The sequence below is a fragment of the Convolutriloba macropyga genome, chromosome 12 (assembly GCF_964194025.1).
Source record: "Convolutriloba macropyga chromosome 12, txConMacr16.3, whole genome shotgun sequence".
In the NCBI taxonomy this organism is placed as follows: domain Eukaryota; kingdom Metazoa; phylum Xenacoelomorpha; order Acoela; family Convolutidae; genus Convolutriloba; species Convolutriloba macropyga.
In genome coordinates, this window is record NC_134479.1 from 42,398,037 (window position 1) to 42,422,806 (window position 24,770).

The window sequence follows — 24,770 nt, forward strand, 5'->3', positions numbered from 1 at the left end:
GAACGACAATCAAAACTTATCAAAACGTCAGCAATTAACACTAATCATCATTAGTCAGCATGATAACGCATTTTTAACATCACTAACATGAAGATGCTATATATGAGCAAAAAAGTTTCACTAGCAGAGAGCAAACTAGCAGCAATACTACTGAGCAAAAAAGGAACAGGCAACAGCGGCAACTGACCTGCCTTTGGACTTGAATTGAACTGATCGGAACAGTTAATGGCAAAAAAGAACAACAATCAAAACTTATCAAAACGTCAGCAATTAACAGAAATCATCATTAGTCAGCATGATAACGCATTTTTGACATCATAAACATTACGATGCAACACATGGGCAAAGAAGTTTTACAGCAGAAAGCAAACTAACATTACAACATTACAAACAACTGAGCAAAAAAGCAAAATGAAGACACCTCAATTGAGTTGGTTTTTGTTTTGAAAAAGGCATTGCTTAATAAAAACAACAAACACTGTCAGTATAAGTGAGGAAACAAAAACAAAATACCGGATGAGAACTCAGTCAAAAAATAACCTACGAGGACATTATCTATCACGAGAGAAGTCTGCAAGGACCACACTCAAATATAAAAATCAGCTCACCACACACACATTCAAAATTACAGCAACCTGTTATTATCCTTAGTAAGCAAAATATCGCATTTTTGACATCACGAACATGAAGATGCAAACGGGGCAAAAAAAATTACTAGCAGAGAGCAAACTACCAGCAGAAACCACTGAGCAAATAAGTAGAAGGAAAGAGCGGCAACCGAGTTGCCTTTGGAATTGAATTGAACTGATCGGAAGAGTTAATGGCAAAAACAACAACCAAAGCTTATCAAAACGTCAGCAATAAACAGTAATCATTATTAGTCAGCATGATAACGCATTTTTGACATCATACACATTAAGATGCGACAAGGGCAAAAAGTTTTACCAGCAGAGAGCAAATCAACATTACAAACAACTGATTACAAAAACAAAATAAAGAAGCGTCAATTGAGTTGGTTTTTGTTTTGAAAAAGGCATTGCTTAATAAAATCAACCAACAATGTCAGCATTAATGAGGAAACAAAAACAAAATACCGGATGAGAATTCAGTAAAAAAATAACCTACCAGGACAACATTATCTATCACGAGGGAAGTCTGCAAGGACGACACGAAATAAAATCAGCTCACCACAGACATTCAAAAGTACAGTAATCTGTTATTATCATTAGTAAGCATGATAACGCATTTTTGACATCAAACATGAAGATGCAAACCGAGGGCAAAAAAACTTTACTAGCAGAGAGAAAACTACCAGCAAGACTACTGAGCAAAAAGCGAACAGGCAACAGCGGCAACTGACCTGCCTTTGGACTTGAATTGAACTGATCGGAACAGTTGATGGCAAAAAAGAACAACAATCAAAACTTATCAAGACATCAGCAATCAACAGTAATCGTGATTAGTCAGCATGATAACGCATTTTTGACATCATAAACATTACAATGCGACACATGGGCAAAGAAGTTTTACAGCAGAAAGCAAACTAACATTACAACATTACAAACAACTGAGCAAAAAAGCAAACCGAAGACACCTCAATTGAGTTGGTTTTTGTTTTGAAAAAGGCATTGTTTAATAAAATCAACAAACACTGTCAGTATAAGTGAGGAAACAAAAACAATATACCGGATGAGAACTCAAAAAATAACCTACGAGGACATTATCTATCACGAGAGAAGTCTGCAAGGACCACACTTAAATATAAAAATCAGCTCACCACACACATTCAAAATTACAGCAACCTGTTATTATCCTTAGTAAGCAAAATATCGCATTTTTGACATCACAAACATGAAGATGCAAACGGGGCAAAAAAAATTACTAGCAGAGAGCAAACTACCAGCAGAAACCACTGAGCAAATAAGTAGAAGGAAAGAGCAGCAACCGAGTTGCCTTTGGACTTGAATTGAACTGATCGGAAGAGTTAATGGCAAAAACAACAACCAAAGCTTATCAAAACGTCAGCAATAAACAGTAATCATCATTAGTCAGCATGATAACGCATTTTTGACATCATAAACATTAAGATGCGACAAGGATAAAAAGTTTTACCAGCAGAGAGCAAATCAACATTACAAACAACTGATTACAAAAACAAAACAAAGAAGCGTCAATTGAGTTGGTTTTTGTTTTGAAAAAGGCATTGCTTAATAAAATCAACCAACAATGTCAGTATTAATGAGGAAACAAAAACAAAATACCGGATGAGAATTCAGTAAAAAATAACCTACCAGGACAACATTATCTATCACGAGGGAAGTCTGCAAGGACAACACTCGAAACAAAATCAGCTCACCACAGACATTCAAAAGTACAGTAATCTGTTATTATCATTAATAAGCATGATAACGCATTTTTGACATCACAAACATGAAGATGCAAACCGAGGGCAAAAAAAAACTTTACTAGTAGAGAGAAAACTACCAGCAAAACTACTGAGCGAAAAGGAAAAGGCAAGAGTGGCAACCGACTTGCCTTTGGACTTGAATTGAACTGATCGGAACAGTTAACGGCAAAAAAGAACGACAATCAAAACTTATCAAAACGTCAGCAATTAACAGTAATCATCATTAGTCAGCATGATAACGCATTTTTAACATCACTAACATGAAGATGCTATATATGAGCAAAAAAGTTTCACTAGCACAGAGCAAACTACCAGCAAAATTACTCAACAAATAATTCTACTGAACAAATAAGTAGGAGGAAAGAGCGGCAACCGATTTATCTTTGGACTTGAAATAAACTGCTCTGAATAGTTAATGGCAAAAAAGAACGTCAATCAAAACCTATCAAAACGTCAGCAATCAAAAGTAATCATCATTAGTCAGCATGACAACGCATTTTTGACATTATAAACATTACGATGCGACAAATGGGCAAAGAAATTTTACAGCAGAAAGCAAACTAACATTACAAACAACTGAGCACAAAAGCAAAAAGAAAAACGTCAAGTGAGTTGGTTTTTGTTTAGAAACAGGCATTGCTTAATAAAATCAACAAACAATGTCAGTATTAAGGAGGAAACGAAAACAAAACCGGATGAGAATTCAGTAAAAAATAACCTACCAAGACAACATTATCTATCAGGAGGGAAATCTGCAAGGACGACACGAAATAAAATCAGCTCACCACAGACATTCAAAAGTACAGTAATCTGTTTTTATCATTAGTAAGCATGATAACGCATTTTTGACATCAAATATGAAGATGCAAACCGAGGACAAAAGAAACTTCACTAGCAGAGAGAAAACTACCAGCAAAACTACTGAGCAAAAAAGGAAAAGGCAAAAGCGGCAACGGACCTTTCTTTGGACTTGAATTGAACTGATGGGAACAGTTAATGGCAAAAAAGGACAACAATCAAAACATCAGCAATTAACAGTAATCATCATTAGTTAGAATGATAACGCATTTTTGACATCATAAACATTACGATGCGACACATGGGCAAAGAAGTTTTACAGCAGAAAGCAAACTAACATTACAACATTACAAACAACTGAGCAAAAAAGCAAAATGAAGACACCTCAATTGAGTTGGTTTTTGTTTTGAAAAAGACATTGCTTAATAAAATCAACAAACACTGTCAGTATAAGTGAGGAAACAAAAACAATATACCGGATGAGAACTCAGTCAAAAATAACCTACGAGGACATTATCTATCACGAGAGAAATCTGCAAGGACCACACTCAAATATAAAAATCAGCTCACCACACACATTCAAAATTACAGCAACCTGTTATTATCCTTAGTAAGCAAAATATCGCATTTTTGACATCACAAACATGAAGATGCAAACGGGGCAAAAAAAAATTACTACCAGAGAGCAAACTACCAGCAGAAACCACTGAGCAAATAAGTAGAAGGAAAGAGCGGCAACCGAGTTGCCTTTGGAAATGAATTGAACTGATCGGAAGAGTTAATGGCAAAAACAACAACCAAAACTTATCAAAACGTCAGCAATGAACAGTAATCATCATTAGTCAGCATGATAACGCATTTTTGACATCATAAACATTAAGATGCGACAAGGGCAAAAAGTTTTACCAGCAGAGAGCAAATCAACATTACAAACAACTGATTACAAAAAAAAATAAAGAAGCGTCAATAGAGTTGGTTTTTGTTTTGAAAAAGGCATTGCTTAATAAAATCAACCAACAATGTCAGTATTAATGAGGAAACAAAAACAAAATACCGGATGAGAATTCAGTAAAAAAATAACCTACCAGGACAACATTATCTATTACGAGGGAAGTCTGCAAGGACCTCACGAAATAAAATCAGCTCACCACAGACATTCAAAAGTAGAGTAATCTGTTATTATCATTAGTAAGCATGATAACGCATTTTTGACATCACAAACATGAAGATGCAAACGGAGGGCAAAAAAAACTTTACTAGTAGAGAGAAAACTACCAGCAAAACTACTGAGCAAAAAAGGAAAAGGCAAGAATGGCAACCGACTTGCCTTTGGACTTGAATTGAACTGATCGGAACAGTTAACGGCAAAAAAGAACGACAATCAAAACTTATCAAAACGTCAGCAATTAACAGTAATCATCATTAGTCAGCATGATAACGCATTTTTAACATCACTAACATGAAGATGCTATATATGAGCAAAAAAGTTTCACTAGCACAGAGCAAACTACCAGCAAAATTACTGAACAAATAATTCTACTGAACAAATAAGTAGGAGGAAAGAGCGGCAACCGATTTGCCTTTGGACTTGAAATAAACTGCTCTGAACAGTTAATGGCAAAAAAGAACGTCAATCAAAACCTATTAAAACGTCAGCAATCAAAAGTAATCATCATTAGTCAGCATGACAACGCATTTTTGACATTATAAACATTACGATGCGACAAATGGGCAAAGAAAATTTACAGCAGAAAGCAAACTAATATTACAAACAACTGAGCACAAAAGCAAAAAGAAAAACGTCAAGTGAAATGGTTTTTGTTTAGAAACAGGCAGGGCTTAATAAAATCAACAAACAATGTCAGTATTAAGGAGGAAACGAAAACAAAACCGGATGAGAATTCAATCAAAAGAACCTACCATGACATTATCTATCACGAGGGAAGTCTGCGAAGACGACACTCAAATAGAATAATTAGCTTACCACAGATATTCAAAAGTACAGTAATCTGTTATTATCAATAGTAAGCATGACAACGCATTTTTCACATCAAAAACATGAAGATGAAAACCGAGGTCAAAAAAACTTCACTAGCAGAGAGAAAACTACCAGCAAAACTACTGAGCAAAAAAGGAAAAGAAGAGAGCGGCAACCGACTTTCCTTTGGACTTGAATTGAACTGATTGGAACAGTTAACGGCAAAAAAGAACGACAATCAAAACTTATCAAAACGTCAGCAATTAACAGTAACCATCCTTAGTCAGCATGATAACGCATTTTTGACATCATAAACATCAAGATGCGACACATGGCCAAAGAAGTTTTACAGCAGAAAGCAAACTAACATTACAAACAACTGAGCACAAAAGCAAAATGAAGAAGCGTCAATTGAATTGGTTTTTGTTTTGAAAATGCAATGATTAATAAAATCAACAAACAATGTCAGTATTAAGGAGGAAACGAAAACAAAACCGGATGAGAATTCAATCAAAAGAACCTACCATGACATTATCTATCACGAGGGAAGTCTGCGAAGACGACACTCAAATAGAATAATTAGCTTACCACAGATATTCAAAAGTACAGTAATCTGTTATTATCAATAGTAAGCATGACAACGCATTTTTCACATCAAAAACATGAAGATGAAAACCGAGGTCAAAAAAACTTCACTAGCAGAGAGAAAACTACCAGCAAAACTACTGAGCAAAAAAGGAAAAGAAGAGAGCGGCAACCGACTTTCCTTTGGACTTGAATTGAACTGATTGGAACAGTTAACGGCAAAAAAGAACGACAATCAAAACTTATCAAAACGTCAGCAATTAACAGTAACCATCCTTAGTCAGCATGATAACGCATTTTTGACATCATAAAAATTAAGATGCGACACATGGGCAAAAAACTTTTACAGCAGAAAGCAAACTAACATTACAAACAACTGAGCACAAAAGCCAAATGAAGAAGCGTCAATTGAGTTGGTTTTTGTTTTGAAAATGCAATGCTTAATAAAATCAACAAACAATGTCAGTATTAAGGAGGAAACGAAGACAAAACCGGATGAGAATTCAATCAAAAGAACCTACCATGACATTATCTATCACGAGGGAAGTCTGCGAAGACGACACTCAAATAGAAAAATTAGCTTACCACAGATATTCAAAAGTACAGTAATCTGTTATTATCAATAGTAAGCATGACAACGCATTTTTCACATCACAAACATGAAGATGAAAACCGAGGTCAAAAAAACTTCACTAGCAGAGAGAAAACTACCAGCAAAACTACTGAGCAAAAACAGAAAAGGCAAAAGCGGCAACTGACTTGCCTTTGGAATTGAATTGAACTGATCGGAACAGTTAATGGCAAAAACAACAACCAAAACTTATCAAAACGTCAGCAATTAACAGTAATCATCATTAGTCAGCATAACGCATTTTTGACATCATAAAAATTAAGATGCGACACATGGGCAAAAAACTTTTACAGCAGAAAGCAAACTAACATTACAAACAACTGAGCACAAAAGCAAAATGAAGAAGCGTCAATTGAGTTGGTTTTTGTTTTGAAAATGCAATGCTTAATAAAATCAACAAACAATGTCAGTATTAAGGAGGAAACGAAAACAAAACCGGATGAGAATTCAATCAAAAGAACCTACCATGACATTATCTATCACGAGGGAAGTCTGCAAGGACGACACTCAAATAAAATAATCAGCTCACCACAGACATTCAAAAGTAGAGTAATCTGTTATTATCAATAGTAAGCATGATAACGCATTTTTGACATCACAAACATGAAGATGCAAACCGAGGGCAAAAAAACTTCACTAGTATAGAGCAAACTTTCAGCAAAACTACTGAGCAAAAACAGAAAAGGCAAAAGCGGCAACTGACTTGCCTTTGGAATTGAATTGAACTGATCGGAACAGTTAATGGCAAAAACAACAACCAAAACTCATCAAAACGTCAGCAATTAACAGTAATCATCATTAGTCAGCATAACGCATTTTTGACATCATAAAAATTAGGATGCGACACATGGGCAAAAAACTTTTACAGCAGAAAGCAAACTAACATTACAAACAACTGAGCACAAAAGCAAAATGAAGAAGCGTCAATTGAGTTGGTTTTTGTTTTGAAAATGCAATGCTTAATAAAATCAACAAACAATGTCAGTATTAAGGAGGAAACGAAAACAAAACCGGATGAGAATTCAATAAAAAAACCCACAATGACATTATCTATCACGAGGGAAGTCTGCAAGGACGACACTCAAATAAAATAATTAGCTCACCACAGACATTCAAAAGTAGAGTAATCTGTTATTATCAATAGTAAGCCTGATAACGCATTTTTGACATCACAAACATGAAGATGCAAACCGAGGGCAAAAACACTTTACTAGCAGAGAGCAAACTACCAGCAAAACTACTGAGCAAAAAAGGAAAATGCAAAAGCGGCAACAGACTTGCCTTTGGACTTGAATTGAACTGATCGGAACAGTTAATGGCGAAAACAACAATCAAAACTTATCAAAACGTCAGCAATTAACAGTAATCATCATTAGTCAGCATGATAACGCATTTTTGACATCATAAAATTTACGGAGCGACACATAGGCAAAGAAGTTTTACAGCAGAAAGCAAACTAACATTACAAACAACTGAGCACAAAAGCAAAAAGAAAAGCGTCAATTAAGTTGGTTTTTGTTTTGAAAGAGGCATTGCTTAATAAAATCAACAAACAATGCCAGTATTAAGGAGGAAACGAAAACAAAACCGAATGAGAATTCAATAAAAAAAAACCTACCACCACAACGTGATCTATCACGAGGTAAGTCTGCGAGGACGACACTCAAATAAAATAATCAGCTCACCACAGACATTCGAATTTACAGTAATCTGTTATTATCATTAGTAAGCATGATAACGCTTTTTTTGACATCACAAACATGAAAATGCAAACCGAGGGCAAAAAAAAACTTCACTAGCAGACAAAACTACCAGCAGAACCCATTGAGCAAATAAGTAGAAGGCAAGAGCGGCGACAGAGTAGCCTTTCGACTTGAAATGAACTGGTCTTAACAGTTATTGGCTGAAAAGAACATAGATCAATCCCTCTCACAACGTCAGCTGTCAACAGTAATCATCATTAGTCAGCATGATAACGCATTTTTGATATCATATAAACATGAAGATCCGGAACAAGGGAAAAAAGTTTCCTCAGCAGAGAGCAAATAAACATTACAAACCACTGAACACAAGCAAAATGAAGAAGCGTCAATTGAGATTTATTTTTGAATCCAAAAATGCATTGCTTAACAAAATGAACAAGCAATGTCAGTATTAATTCAATCAAAAGAACCTACCATGACATTATCTATCACGAGGGAAGTCTGCGAGGACGACACTCAAATAAAATAATCAGCTCACCACAGACATTCAAAAGTAGAGTAATCTGTTATTATCAATAGTAAGCATGATAACGCATTTTTGACATCACAAACATGAAAATGCAAACCGAGGGCAAAAAAACTTCACTAGCAGACAAAACTACCAGCAGAACCCATTGAGCAAATAAGTAGAAGGCAAGAGCGGCGACAGAGTAGCCTTTCGACTTGAAATGAACTGGTCTTAACAGTTATTGGCTGAAAAGAACATAGATCAATCCCTCTCACAACGTCAGCTGTCAACAGTAATCATCATTAGTCAGCATGATAACGCATTTTTGATATCATATAAACATGAAGATCCGGAACAAGGGAAAAAAGTTTCCTCAGCAGAGAGCAAATAAACATTACAAACCACTGAACACAAGCAAAATGAAGAAGCGTCAATTGAGATTTATTTTTGAATCCAAAAAGGCATTGCTTAACAAAATGAACAAGCAATGTCAGTATTAATTCAATCAAAAGAACCTACCATGACATTATCTATCACGAGGGAAGTCTGCGAGGACGACACTCAAATAAAATAATCAGCTCACCACAGACATTCGAATTTACAGTAATCTGTTATTATCATTAGTAAGCATGATAACGCTTTTTTGACATCACAAACATGAAAATGCAAACCGAGGGCAAAAAAAACTTCACTAGCAGACAAAACTACCAGCAGAACCCATTGAGCAAATAAGTAGAAGGCAAGAGCGGCGACAGAGTAGCCTTTCGACTTGAAATGAACTGGTCTTAACAGTTATTGGCTGAAAAGAACATAGATCAATCCCTCTCACAACGTCAGCTGTCAACAGTAATCATCATTAGTCAGCATGATAACGCATTTTTGATATCATATAAACATGAAGATCCGGAACAAGGGAAAAAAGTTTCCTCAGCAGAGAGCAAATAAACATTACAAACCACTGAACACAAGCAAAATGAAGAAGCGTCAATTGAGATTTATTTTTGAATCCAAAAAGGCATTGCTTAACAAAATGAACAAGCAATGTCAGTATTAATTCAATCAAAAGAACCTACCATGACATTATCTATCACGAGGGAAGTCTGCGAGGACAACACTCAAATAAAATAATCAGCTCACCACAGACATTCGAATTTACAGTAATCTGTTATTATCATTAGTAAGCATGATAACGCTTTTTTTGACATCACAAACATGAAAATGCAAACCGAGGGCAAAACAAACTTCACTAGCAGACAAAACTACCAGCAGAACCCATTGAGCAAATAAGTAGAAGGCAAGAGCGGCGACAGAGTAGCCTTTCGACTTGAAATGAACTGGTCTTAACAGTTATTGGCTGAAAAGAACATAGATCAATCCCTCTCACAACGTCAGCTGTCAACAGTAATCATCATTAGTCAGCATGATAACGCAATTTTGATATCATATAAACATGAAGATCCGGAACAAGGGAAAAAAGTTTCCTCAGCAGAGAGCAAATAAACATTACAAACCACTGAACACAAGCAAAATGAAGAAGCGTCAATTGAGATTTATTTTTGAATCCAAAAAGGCATTGCTTAACAAAATGAACAAGCAATGTCAGTATTAATTCAATCAAAAGAACCTACCATGACATTATCTATCACGAGGGAAGTCTGCGAAGACGACACTCAAATAGAATAATTAGCTTACCACAGACATTCAAAAGTAGAGTAATCTGTTATTATCAATAGTAAGCATGATAACGCATTTTTGACATCACAAACATGAAGATGCAAACCGAGGGCAAAAAAACTTCACTAGCAGAGAGAAAACTACCAGCAAAACTACTGAGCAAAAAAGGAAAAGGCAAGAGCGGCAACCGACTTTCCTTTGGACTTGAATTGAACTGATTGGAACAGTTAATGGCAAAAACGAAAATCAAAAATTATCAAAACGTCAGCAATTAACAGTAATCATCATTAGTCAGCATGATAACGCATTTTTGATATCATATAAACATGAAGATCCGGAACAAGGGAAAAAAGTTTCCTCAGCAGAGAGCAAATAAACATTACAAACCACTGAACACAAGCAAAATGAAGAAGCGTCAATTGAGATTTATTTTTGAATCCAAAAAGGCATTGCTTAACAAAATGAACAAGCAATGTCAGTATTAATTCAATCAAAAGAACCTACCATGACATTATCTATCACGAGGGAAGTCTGCGAGGACGACACTCAAATAAAATAATCAGCTCACCACAGACATTCGAATTTACAGTAATCTGTTATTATCATTAGTAAGCATGATAACGCTTTTTTTGACATCACAAACATGAAAATGCAAACCGAGGGCAAAAAAAACTTCACTAGCAGACACAAAACTACCAGCAGAACCCATTGAGCAAATAAGTAGAAGGCAAGAGCGGCGACAGAGTAGCCTTTCGACTTGAAATGAACTGGTCTTAACAGTTATTGGCTGAAAAGAACATAGATCAATCCCTCTCACAACGTCAGCTGTCAACAGTAATCATCATAAGTCTGCATGATAACGCATTTTTGACATCATATAAACATGAAGATCCGGAACAAGGGAAAAAAATTTCCTCAGCAGAGAGCAAATAAACATTACAAACCACTGAACACACAAGCAAAATGAAGAAGCGTCAATTGAGATTTATTTTTGAATCGAAAAAGGCATTGCTTAACAAAAAGAACAAGCAATGTCAGTATTGATGAAGAACAAAAAACAAAAACATTTTGCTGCATGATAAAACAGTAAAATCTAACTAACAAGGACACCATTATCTGTCACGGGAGAAGGCTGCAAGAACGATACTCAAATAATATGATCAGCGCACCACACACATTCAAATGTACAGTAATCTGTTATTATCAATAGTAAGCATGATAACGCATTTTTGACATCACAAACATGAAGATGCAAACCGAGGGCAGAAAAAACTTCACTAGCAGAGAGAGAGAAAAACAACCACCAAAAATACCGAGCAAAAAAGGCAAAGCGGCAACCGACTTGCCTTTGGACTTGAATTGAACTGATCGGAACAGTTAATGGCAAAAACAAAAATCAAAAATTATCAAAACGTCAGCAATTAACAGTAATCATCATTAGTCAGCATGATAACGCATTTTTGATATCATATAAACATGAAGATCCGGAACAAGGGAAAAAAGTTTCCTCAGCAGAGAGCAAATAAACATTACAAACCACTGAACACAAGCAAAATGAAGAAGCGTCAATTGAGATTTATTTTTGAATCCAAAAAGGCATTGCTTAACAAAATGAACAAGCAATGTCCGTATTAATTCAATCAAAAGAACCTACCATGACATTATTTATCACGAGGGAAGTCTGCGAAGACGACACTCAAATAGAATAATTAGCTTACCACAGACATTCAAAAGTAGAGTAATCTGTTATTATCAATAGTAAGCATGATAACGCATTTTTGACATCACAAACATGAAGATGCAAACCGAGGGCAAAAAAACTTCACTAGCAGAGAGAAAACTACCAGCAAAACTACTGAGCAAAAAAGGAAAAGGCAAGAGCGGCAACCGACTTTCCTTTGGACTTGAATTGAACTGATTGGAACAGTTAACGGCAAAAAAAGAACGACAATCAAAACTTATCAAAACGTCAGCAATTAACAGTAACCATCCTTAGTCAGCATGATAACGCATTTTCGACATCATAAACATCAAGATGCGACACATGGGCAAAGAAGTTTTACAGCAGAAAGCAAACTAACATTACAAACAACTGAGCACAAAAGCAAAAAGAAAAGCGTCAATTGAATTGGATTTTGTTTTGAAAATGCAATGATTAATGAAATCAACAAACAATGTCAGTATTAAGGAGGAAACAAAAACAAAACCGGATGAGAATTCAATCAAAAAACCTACCATGACATTATCTATCACGAGGGAAGTCTGCAAGGACGACACTCAAATAAAATAATCAGCTCACCACAGAAATTCAAAAGTAGAGTAATCTGTTATTATCAATAGTAAGCATGATAACGCATTTTTAACATCACAAACATGAAGATGCAAACCGAGGGCAAAAAAACTTCACTAGCATAGAGCAAACTTTCAGCAAAACTACTGAGCAAAAACAGAAAAGACAAAAGCGGCAACTGACTTGCCTTTGGAATTGAATTGAACTGATCGGAACAGTTAATGGCAAAAACAACAACCAAAACTTATCAAAACGTCAGCAATTAACAGTAATCATCATTAGTCAGCATGATAACGCATTTTTGACATCATAAAAATTAAGATGCGACAAATGGGCAAAAAACTTTTACAGCAGAAAGCAAACTAACATTACAAACAACTGAGCACAAAAGCAAAATGAAGAAGCGTCAATTGAGTTGGTTTTTGTTTTGAAAATGCAATGCTTAATAAAATCAACAAACAATGTCAGTATTAAGGAGGAAACGAAAACAAAACCGGATGAGAATTCAATCAAAAAACCCACAATGACATTATCTATCACGAGGGAAGTCTGCAAGGACGACACTCAAATAAAATAATTAGCTCACCACAGACATTCAAAAGTAGAGTAATCTGTTATTATCAATAGTAAGCCTGATAACGCATTTTTGACATCACAAACATGAAGATGCAAACCGAGGGCAAAAACACTTTACTAGCAGAGAGCAAACTACCAGCAAAACTACTGAGCAAAAAAGGAAAATGCAAAAGCGGCAACAGACTTGCCTTTGGACTTGAATTGAACTGATCGGAACAGTTAATGGCAAAAACAACAACCAAAACTTATCAAAACGTCAGCAATTAACAGTAATCATCATTAGTCAGCATGATAACGCATTTTTGACATCATAAAAATTAAGATGCGACAAATGGGCAAAAAACTTTTACAGCAGAAAGCAAACTAACATTACAAACAACTGAGCACAAAAGCAAAATGAAGAAGCGTCAATTGAGTTGGTTTTTGTTTTGAAAATGCAATGGTTAATAAAATCAACAAACAATGTCAGTATTAAGGAGGAAACGAAAACAAAACCGGATGAAAATTCAAACGAAAAACCCACAATGACATTATCTATCACGAGGGAAGTCTGCAAGGACGACACTCAAATAAAATAATTAGCTCACCACAGACATTCAAAAGTAGAGTAATCTGTTATTATCAATAGTAAGCCTGATAACGCATTTTTGACATCACAAACATGAAGATGCAAACCGAGGGCAAAAACACTTTACTAGCAGAGAGCAAACTACCAGCAAAACTACTGAGCAAAAAAGGAAAATGCAAAAGCGGCAACAGACTTGCCTTTGGACTTGAATTGAACTGATCGGAACAGTTAATGGCGAAAACAACAATCAAAACTTATCAAAACGTCAGCAATTAACAGTAATCATCATTAGTCAGCATGATAACGCATTTTTGACATCATAAAATTTACGGAGCGACACATGGGCAAAGAAGTTTTACAGCAGAAAGCAAACTAACATTACAAACAACTGAGCACAAAAGCAAAAAGAAAAGCGTCAATTAAGTTGGTTTTTGTTTTGAAAAAGGCATTGCTTAATAAAATCAACAAACAATGCCAGTATTAAGGAGGAAACGAAAACAAAACCGGATGAGAATTCAATAAAAAAAACCTACCACCACAACGTGATCTATCACGAGGTAAGTCTGCAAGGACGACACTCAAATAAAATAATCAGCTCACCACAGACATTCGAATTTACAGTAATCTGTTATTATCATTAGTAAGCATGATAACGCTTTTTTTGACATCACAAACATGAAAATGCAAACCGAGGGCAAAAAAAACTTCACTAGCAGACACAAAACTACCAGCAGAACCCATTGAGCAAATAAGTAGAAGGCAAGAGCGGCGACAGAGTAGCCTTTCGACTTGAAATGAACTGGTCTTAACAGTTATTGGCTGAAAAGAACATAGATCAATCCCTCTCACAACGTCAGCTGTCAACAGTAACGCATTTTTGACATCATATAAACATGAAGATCCGGAACAAGGGAAAAAAAATTCCTCAGCAGAGAGCAAATAAACATTACAAACCACTGAACACACAAGCAAAATGAAGAAGCGTCAATTGAGATTTATTTTTGAATCGAAAAAGGCATTGCTTAACAAAAAGAACAAGCAATGTCAGTATTGATGAGGAACAAAAAACAAAAACATTTTGCTGCATGATAAAACAGTAAAATCTAACTAACAAGGACACCATTATCTGTCAAAAGAGGAGGCTGATCTGTGAACCGATCAGAACAGGCAATTGAACTGATCAGAACAGTTAATGGTAAAAAAGAACGACACTCATAACCTATCAAAACGTCAGCAATCAACAGTAATTATCATTAGTCAGCACGCTAACGCATTTTTGACATCACAAACATGAAGATGCAAACCGAGGGCAAACAAAACTTCACTAGCAGAGAGAAAACTACCACCAAAAATACCGAGCAAAAAAGGCAAAGCGGCAACCGACTTGCCTTTGGACTTGAATTGAACTGATCGGAACAGTTAATGGCAAAAACAACAATCAAAAATTATCAAAAGGTCAGCAATTAACAGTAATCATCATTAGTCAGCATGATAACGCATTTTTGATATCATATAAACATGAAGATCCGGAACAAGGGAAAAAAGTTTCCTCAGCAGAGAGCAAATAAACATTACAAACCACTGAACACAAGCAAAATGAAGAAGCGTCAATTGAGATTTATTTTTGAATCCAAAAAGGCATTATTTAACAAAATGAACAAGCAATGTCAGTATTAATGAGGAACAAAAACAAAAACATTTTACTGGATGATAAAACAGTGAAAACTAACTAACAAGGACACCATTATCTGTCAAAAGAGGAGGCTGTTCTGTGAACTGATCAGAACAGGCAATTGAACTGATCAGAACAGTTAATGGCAAAAAAGAACGACAATCAAAACCTATCAAAACGTCAGCAATCAACAGTAATTACGTAATTATCATTAGTAAGCACGATAACGCATTTTTGACATCATAAACATTAAGATGCGACACATGGGCAAACAGTTTTACAGCAGAAAGCAAACTACCAATACAAACAACTGAGCACACAAGCAAAATAGAGAATCGTCAATTGAGTTGGTTTTTGTTTTGAAAAGGAAAGTGCTTAAAAAAATCAACAAAAAGTCAGCATTAATGAGGAAGAAACAAATACAATACACCGAATGAGAATTAATTAAAAAACCTATCAGGACAACATTATCTATAACGAGAAGGCTGCAAGGACGACACTCAAGTAAAATAATCAACTAAGCACACACACGCAAAATTTCAGTTATCTGTAAATATCATTAGTCAACTTGCTAACGCATTTTTGATATCAATGAAAACAAAGCAACGAGACAAAACAGAATACAAAAAGTTCACGTCAAACCTCTGAGCACACAAACTGAAGGCAAAATCGGTTATTGAAATGCTTTTGATTTGAAAAAGCACTGTCTGACAAAATACAAGCATTTTAAAAAATTAACACTTAAATAATCTAACGTAAACTTTAAAATATACGCCAGGCAAAACATAACAAATACCAAAACTCGTCAGGAGAGATACGCGTTGAAAAATATTTCAGAAACAGATTTAAAAAAGCAGTAACCTGATCAAAACTTCTTTAGGCAAAAAGATCATAGCCCAAAACATCAACTATCAACGGTAACAGCTTTTAGCCACCATGACAGAGCATTCGGACATCACAAAAACAGAGGCAAAAAATCGATCAGTAGAGAGCAATATAAATCACTGAATTCATGCAACAGGAAGAAGCGGCAATGGAGTTCAAGGCAAAAGTGGAAATGAAGGTACTTTTTGATTCCGAAAAAAAAGAATTGCCTGACAAAATCAACAAACATTGATAACCGATATCAAAATCTGTCAAGGGCGAGAGAGAGAGAGAGAGCGAGCGAGAGAGAGAGAGAGAGGGGATGGAGAGGAGACAAGGGCGATGCAGTACTAATACCTAACCAGGTATGAACATGTATTAGCAAAAAACGAAGAAGGCAGTTCAAAAACTATACAGCACATCTATTATCAACGATAATCATTAGTAAGAATGAAAACCCAATTCTGAGATAACAGAAAGAAACAAAACGTCAGCTGTCAAGAGTAATCATCATTAGTCAGCATGATAACGCATTTTTAACATCACTAACATGAAGATGCCATATATGAGCAAAAAAGTTTCACTGGCACAGAGCATACTACCAGCAAAACTACTGAAAAAGTAAGTCTACTGAAAAAATAACTAGGAGCAAAGAGCGGCAACCGATTTGCCTTTGGTCTTGAAATGAACTGATCTGAACAGTTAATAGCAAAACAGAACATCAATCAAAACCTATCAAAAAGTCAGCAATCAACAGTAATCATTATTAGTCAGCATGATAACGCATTTTTGACATCATTAACATGAAGATGCGACACAAGGTCAGAAGTTTTGCCAGCAGAGAGCAAACTAACATTACACACCACTGAACACACAAGCAAAAAGAAGAAGCGTCAATTGAGATTGATTTTTGAATTGAAAAAGGCATTGCTTAACAAAAAGAAATAATGTCAGTATTAACGAGGAACAAAAAACAAAAACATTATACTGGATGATAAAAGTCAAAAATAACCAAGAAGGACATCATTATCTGTCACGAGAAAAGGCTACAAGGGCGACACTCAAATAAAATAATCAGCTCATCACACACACATTCAAAAGTCCAGTAATCTGTCATTTTCATTATTCAATATGCAAACCAATTTTTGAACAATAAAGTAATCAGCTTATGACACACATTCAGAAGTACAGTAATCTTTAGGTATCATTAGTCAACACGTTAACGCATTTTTGATATCAGTGTTTACAAAGCGACAAGACAAAACAGAATAAAAACAAATTCAGCCATCAAGTCAAACCACTGAGCACACAAGTGTAAAGTAAAAGCGGTAATTGAGATGACTTTTGATCTAAAAATGAAAAACATTGCTTAAGAAAATCAACAAGCTATAAATAAAGTCAGCATTAAAGATCAAACAAACGAAAACATTATATTAAATGAAAATTCAGCAACAATGCCCAGCAGACATCAAAATCTGACACCAGAGAAGACAAGGATGACTGGTCAAAAAAAAAAGAAATAGCTAAACAAACATACATTTAGCACTATATATTGGTCAAGAAAAAAAATAGTTACAACAGACATCAAAATCTGTCATAAGAGAAATTATCAACAATGCAGAAAAAAAGAGCATCTGAAAAACCCAGAAGCCCAGAAAAATAAGCTCCACCAGCAGAGAGGAACGACTGAGGAAACAAAAGCAAGAGCGGCAACTGAGATGGTTTTTGCTTTGAAAAGAACTTGCTTAAAAAAAGAGACAAAGACAATACTCAAGATTAAATTGACCAAAAGATTTTATTAAATGATAATCAGAAAAAACTGAGCAACAGAGACATCCTGAACCCAAGCAAAACATAAATAACATTTCAAAACCCGTCAGGAGGGAGGCCACAAGTCCATATTGAGATCCACCTCAAAAAACATTAACAAAACCAGAAACCTGGTAAAACATGCAATCCAAGAAAAAAGTACGTCGATCAGTATCTCAATTCAGCTACCGACGGTAATCATCATTAGGCAGTATAATAACACAATTTTCACATCAAATCAACAAGAAAAAACAAAACAGAGAAATATTATTAAGTTCAATCAGCATGGTGGACACTACCGGCACAAAAAAATGAAGAAACAAGCTAAAATGAAGACAAAAAAACACTTTTGTGCAAAATAAATGTAACAAAATCAACAAACAAAAAATGTCAAATGAATCTGAAAGTGAAAAAGCTAAATTACAAACGGTACAATCAATATATAGACATTAGTAGCACTAGAAAGCAAAATAACGCAAGTACTCTTCCAGATAGGTGAAGGGATGACTAAGGGGGAGCAAGATCTTGATTTAACACCTGCCTTCTCACTTGTTCTCCATATTGTCAACACAACCGCCATTTAGTGACCTCCAGGCCTTATCTGTTTATTCTGATCATGCGGACGAAAGGTTAAAAGCGTCAAAATAAATCAGTCTAGGAAAAAATCGCATAAAAGAAATTAAAATACAGACTCTATGCATCCATAGAATGAGTAAACAACACAACAATTTTGTGAGAATCAATTTCATACAAAGAGGCAAAACTACAGAATTTGACAAAAATCGGAATATCTTTCAAGTAACAGAGCCGCACTACTACCTGCCAGGAAACTTAACAATAGCAAATCATATTACACCAGAAGTCATAAAATATCTTTCATCGATGTCTTTTTAGCAGCCAATAACTCTTGCAATGAGACTTATTTACATAAACAAAAAATGGGGCAAAAATTTATAAATCTACTATTTTCTGGTAAACGTACAGCGTGTCACTCATAGAAACTTATCACTATGAACTGCAAAGATTACTTTGATTAAATAAAGCATTTTTGGGAACAAATGAGACCTGTAAAAATTGACATTAAAAGATAAGACAACTTTTTATTGTCCACTAAAATAACAAAAACTTTTAAAAATTTGTCAAAGTCATAGAATTCATCAACTTTGAACTTAAAGAATTTTATCGATTAAAATGATTCCATTTAGCAAGCTGTTAGACAGGTCACCAATGAGAACAAATATTAAGACAACAAAAAGTACAACAAATATCCGCAAAACTTAAGTTCACAAGTTCGCAAAACAAGTTCATTAAAAAGCTTTCAAAAAAGAAATACGTCAATGTCATGAAAACCACTAGCCATGAACTCAAACCAGTAATTAGTTTCATTTATGGCCCATTAGCAACTAAAAAGACCCGTCATTACTGGTACTATTTGATAACACAACAGAAATATCATAAAAAGGGACAGAAATCAAATGTTCACCAAAAGCTTATGCCAACAAATAGTACCAATCATTCAAAAGAGCAGCTGCCCATTAATCAGCTCAAGCAGTTGCAAATAGGCGCAATTAAAACTCACCTGTATCATATTAACAGCACTCAAGATAAAACTCTAAAAAAGAGCACAACAATACAATCCAAATACATTGGATTGTATTCGGAGCGCTATAATAGCCGGCTGGCTGAGAAGATGAGGGCGGCTATTAACAAACTAACGCAAATATTAAAACATACCCGGCAGATTGCCGGAAAATAGCCGCCGTTGATTCCAATAAGCATGATTGGGATTGAAAGAATAGAAGATATTGAAAAAAAAAAATTTTTGTACAAAAACATTTTTTAAGTCCGATTTATTTTGATGGCATTTCGTAGTTGAACATAACGTACTTCTGTTTCTTAGAGAGAGGCTACAGGGGCTACTATCAATACCAATAAGCATTAGAGATGGTAACTAAGACTTATAGGAACGACGTTCAATAGCGGGCATCTAAAATTGGGCTTTATGGGTTTATCCCGTTTCTACTTCTGACTTCAATTTTTTATACTGACTCTGTTCATTTTGAATTGCTTTGCTGAGCAACTGATGTTCAAAATCACTTTTAGCAGAATGAGAGAAGAGAGAAACTAGCCTAGCGAAGTCAAAAAGATATCACGCAAAATGTTGAAAAAGCGGCAAAATGAGGTAAAGCGAAACTTTTATTCGACGAAGTAAAAAAAAAAAATAGGAGCGCTATAATAGCCGGCTGAGAAGATGAGGGCGGCTATTAATTAAATGATAACTCAAATTCGTCGGGGAGACTACAACGATTCTACAGCAATAAAAAAGCATCCTTACAAACACATTCCAGAATATATATAGTAACCGGGCCACAGCAGGTAATCGCAAAAAAAGTAATAACATCAAAAACTGTAAACACCTGCTGGCAATAGTAATCAGCTTCGGGGTTATAGTAAAACATAGCCGGCAGATTGCCGGAATGGCTGCGAAAGAATAGACCTGCGTGCCATATACTCGAGAGAGAAACAGATACAGATCTAAATTGAAAAAATCGACGCCGCTCAAAAAAAACTAGGTAAAAAACATTCAGCGATAAATTAATAAAGCTTGTTAAAATTCATTCCGCAGAAGCCTCTTATTAGGGACCTTAACTGCACAATTGAGTTCCTTTGACCATAAACAAATTCAAATTAAACTTCAAAATCTAATCACGCAAATAAACTAAAAACTTTTGCTAAAGCGAGTGAGAAATGACGTCACGCGCGCAAATGCCGTTAGTGAGAAGAAGAAGTCATTCAGAAATTTTGACTTTGTCAGCTTTGCTGTGTGAACAAATGTAAAACGAAAAAAGAGCGTCAGACGACGAAACAAAAAACATAGCCGGAAGAATTCCGGAAGCGACTCGAAGCATCAAAACTTCACTAAGAAAACCGTAATTGCAGCGGAAGCCACTACTTTTCGTAATAAACCATTGACTCATACCATTAACATACCTCTCCAGGTCTGCTCTAAAAATTGGTGAAACTTAAACCACTCTCACAAAGAGAAACAAAATGCAGCAAAATTTTATATCATTGAAAACGTTTGGTGACGTTAAAAAACCGAAATAATTAAAGTGGTCAAAAAAGTGAGAAACGGAAAAAGCTGACAAGGTAATCAATAGCCCTCGAATAATTCATGATTTTAATCTGAAAAAGATCGCGAAAGCAAACGGCAGATAAAAATCTTAGAAACTAAGTTAAATCTTTTCAAAACAGAAAGCTCAAATTAAAGAATCGGAAAAGGCGATAATTACACTTCTAATCACTGCAATTATAACAAAAAACAACACACACTTGTTCCTTATTGTACATATGCTAGACAACATGATTTCATACTAATTCAACAATTAAATTGATCATAGAAAAGACATAAGCAGCAGAAGAATATTCAAAGGCAAAAAATCTTTTAGTTTAAAACCAAGGCCGGACGAGAATTGCAGTAATTATTCTTAAGTTAAAATTGAAGAAAAGGCTTGCTATCAAACTCTCAGTAATGCCCTACATTGAATGAAATCAAATACAAACCAAAGAAATGACAAAAATCTAAGAAAAAGCATTTTCTGACGAAAATCATTCATTTTAAACAACTGAAAAAATCAATATAACGAAAATAAATGTAGGTGCCATAACAAAGATAGATAGATAATAACTAGAATGTGAAGAATATGGGCAAAATGTAAAGAACACCGTAACAAAAACACATTCTTGATTTTTGAAAGTTAAAAATCAATAAAAAAATTCGAAACACGAATACATTTCATTGTTCAGCTTTCAAGACATAAAAAAGATAACTATTCATCCGATACAAAGATCTATTCTCCTTAAGAGAACAAGAAAAATAGGAAAAAGCAGAATTCATAAATACGAAACATTGAAAAATTTTGCAAAAAAAATGGTCAAAAACTTTTAAGACTGCATTCATGAAAGTTTTAACTGTTTTTCAAAAACTTAACGCCAAAAAAGATTGAATTTTTATTGAAACGAAATTAAAGTCCCTCATGTTGCCAAAAAGACTATTTCCAGCTACAACCAATATACAAACAAAAAACTCACGAAAATCGGAAAAAAAACTACCAAAATCGGATTAGCATATGTACAATTTTATAAAACAAAATCACATCGAGGTAGAAAGAGGCAATGAGTATATGAATTATCAAAGATAACTTGCCATATTAACTGATTTTTGACAAAAAGACGGTTAAAAGGTCCAAAAATGAAGAAATTAACAGAAGAAATGAAGAAATTTGCAAAAAAAATGGTCAAAAAACCTTTAAGCAGCATTTATGAAAGTTTTAGCTGTTTTTCAAAAACCTAATGCCAAAAAATGATTGAATTTGTGATGAAACGAAACTAAAGTCCCTCATGTTGCACAAAAAGTTTATTTCTAGCAGTTACAACCAAATTACAAACAAAAAAATCTGACGAAAGTCGGAAAAAAAACTACCAAAATCGGAAAAAAACTACCAAAATCGGATTAGCATATGTAAATTTTATAAAACAAAATTACATCGAGGTAGAAAGAGGCGTTGAGTATATGAATAATCAAAATCAAGTTGCCATTTTAACTGATTTTTGACAAAAAGACGGATAAAAGAACCAAAAATGAAGAAATTAATAGAAAAAAAAAAGCCAAGAATTAACTAAAAAATCAAGAAATATGTGCCAATTTTCAACTTGAAACGCATTTTCAGGCTCTGCAAACCACTGTGGAATCAATTTCCGAGGTTGAAATTTCAATATAGTATCAAAAAACTTTATTTCTATAAGAAACCAAATTAAAAGCAAAAAAATTGGGCCACTTAGTCCAAAAAACGGCTAAAAACGGTTATCTATGTGCCATTCAGTCATAAACTACTTTTCAATGTCAAAAAGTCATTCACTAAACGAAGCGCATGATACAAAACGTCTCTCGCTTAGCGAGAATCGGTTCACCGAGACATCTTTTCTCACTTTCGCTTTTAGGTCAAAATGCCGCGTGAACAAATCTACTTCCTGTAAAAAAACATAGCAGGAAGAATTCCGGAAGCGACTCGAAGCGTCAAAACTTCAATAACCAAACCGTAATTGCAGCGGAAGCCACTACCTTTTGTATTAAACCATTAAATCAGTACCTCTCCAGGTCTGCTCTAAAAATTGCTCTAAAAACCACTGTCACAAAAAAAACCACTGTCTCTAAAAACCACTCTAAAAACTGCTCTAAAAACCACTGTCACAAAGAGAAACGAAATGCAGCAAAATTGTATATTATTGAAAACGTTTGGTAACGTTAAAAAATCCGAAATAATTAAGGTGCTCAAAAACCTGATAGTCTGAAAAAGCTGAGAGGTTAGCAATTGCGCTCAAATAATTCATGATTCTAATCTGGAAAAGATCGCGAAAGCAAACGGGAGATAATAATCTCAGAAACTAAGTTAAATCTTTTCAAAAAAGAAAGCTCAAATTTTTGAATCAGAAAACACCTATAATTCAACTTCTGATCACTCCAATCAAGACAAAAAACAACACACACTTGATCCTTGTTGTACATATGCTAGATAACATGATTTCATGCTAAATCAAAAATAAAATTGATCATAGAAAAGACATAAGCAGCAGAATATTCAGAGGCAAAAAATCGTTTAAATTAAAATCAAGGCCGGAAGAAAGCTGCAGTAGATAGTCATACGTAAAAATTTTGTTAAAGGCTTGCTATCAAACTCTCAGTACTGCCTTATGTTGAATGAAATCAATTGCAAACCAAAGAAATGATGAAAATCTAAGAAAAAGCTGAAATCATTCATTTTCTACAACTACAAAATCAAAATACCGAAAAAAATGTGAGTGCCAGGACAAAGCTAGAATGATACTAACTAGAATTTGAAGAATATGGGTACAATGTAAGGAACACCGTAACAAAAAGACATTAATTTTTGAAAGTTAAAAATCAATTTATAAAATTCAAGAAAAACGAATACATTTCATTGTTCAGCAATCAAGACATAGAAAAGATAACTAGTCATCCGATACAAAGATCTATCCTCCTGAAGAAAACAAAATAGGAAAAAGCAGAATTCATAAATTCCGAAACTTTGAAACAATTTGCAAAAAAATTTTCAAAGAACTTTTAAGTTAAGACTGCATTTATGAAAGTTTTAACTGTTTTCTCAAAACTTAACGCCAAAAAATGATTGAATTTTTATTGAAACAAAATTAAAGTGCCACATGTTGCACAAAAAATCTATTTCTAGCCATTACAACCAAAATACAAGCAAAAAACTGACGAAAATCGGAAAAAACTACCAAAATCGGATTAGCATAAGTACAATTTTATGAAACAAATTATATCGAGGTAGAAAGAGGCGTTGAGTATATAAATTATCAAAAAGAAGTTGCCATATTCACTGATTTTTGACAAAAAGACGGTTAAAAGATCCAAAAATGAATAAATGGATAGAAAAAAAGCCAATAATTAACTAGAAAATCAAGAAATATGGGCCAATTTTTAATTTGAAACGCATTTTCAGGCTCTGCAAAACACTGTGGCATCAATTTCCGAGGTTGACATTTCAATAAAATATCGAATAAAATTCAGTTCTAGAAGAAACCAAATTAAAAGCAAAAAAATGGGCCACTTAGACGAAAAAGCGACTAAAAACGGTTATCTATATGTGCCATTCAGTCAAAAACTA

General features: G+C 34.6%; 1 protein-coding gene across 1 annotated transcript in view; it reads right to left on the reverse strand.

The window, feature by feature from the left end:
• The window catches only part of LOC142350893 (uncharacterized), a 125,096-nt gene that overhangs the window by 43,994 nt on the left and 56,332 nt on the right, over window positions 1-24,770 (reverse strand). The gene's annotated exons all lie outside the window — the stretch shown is intronic.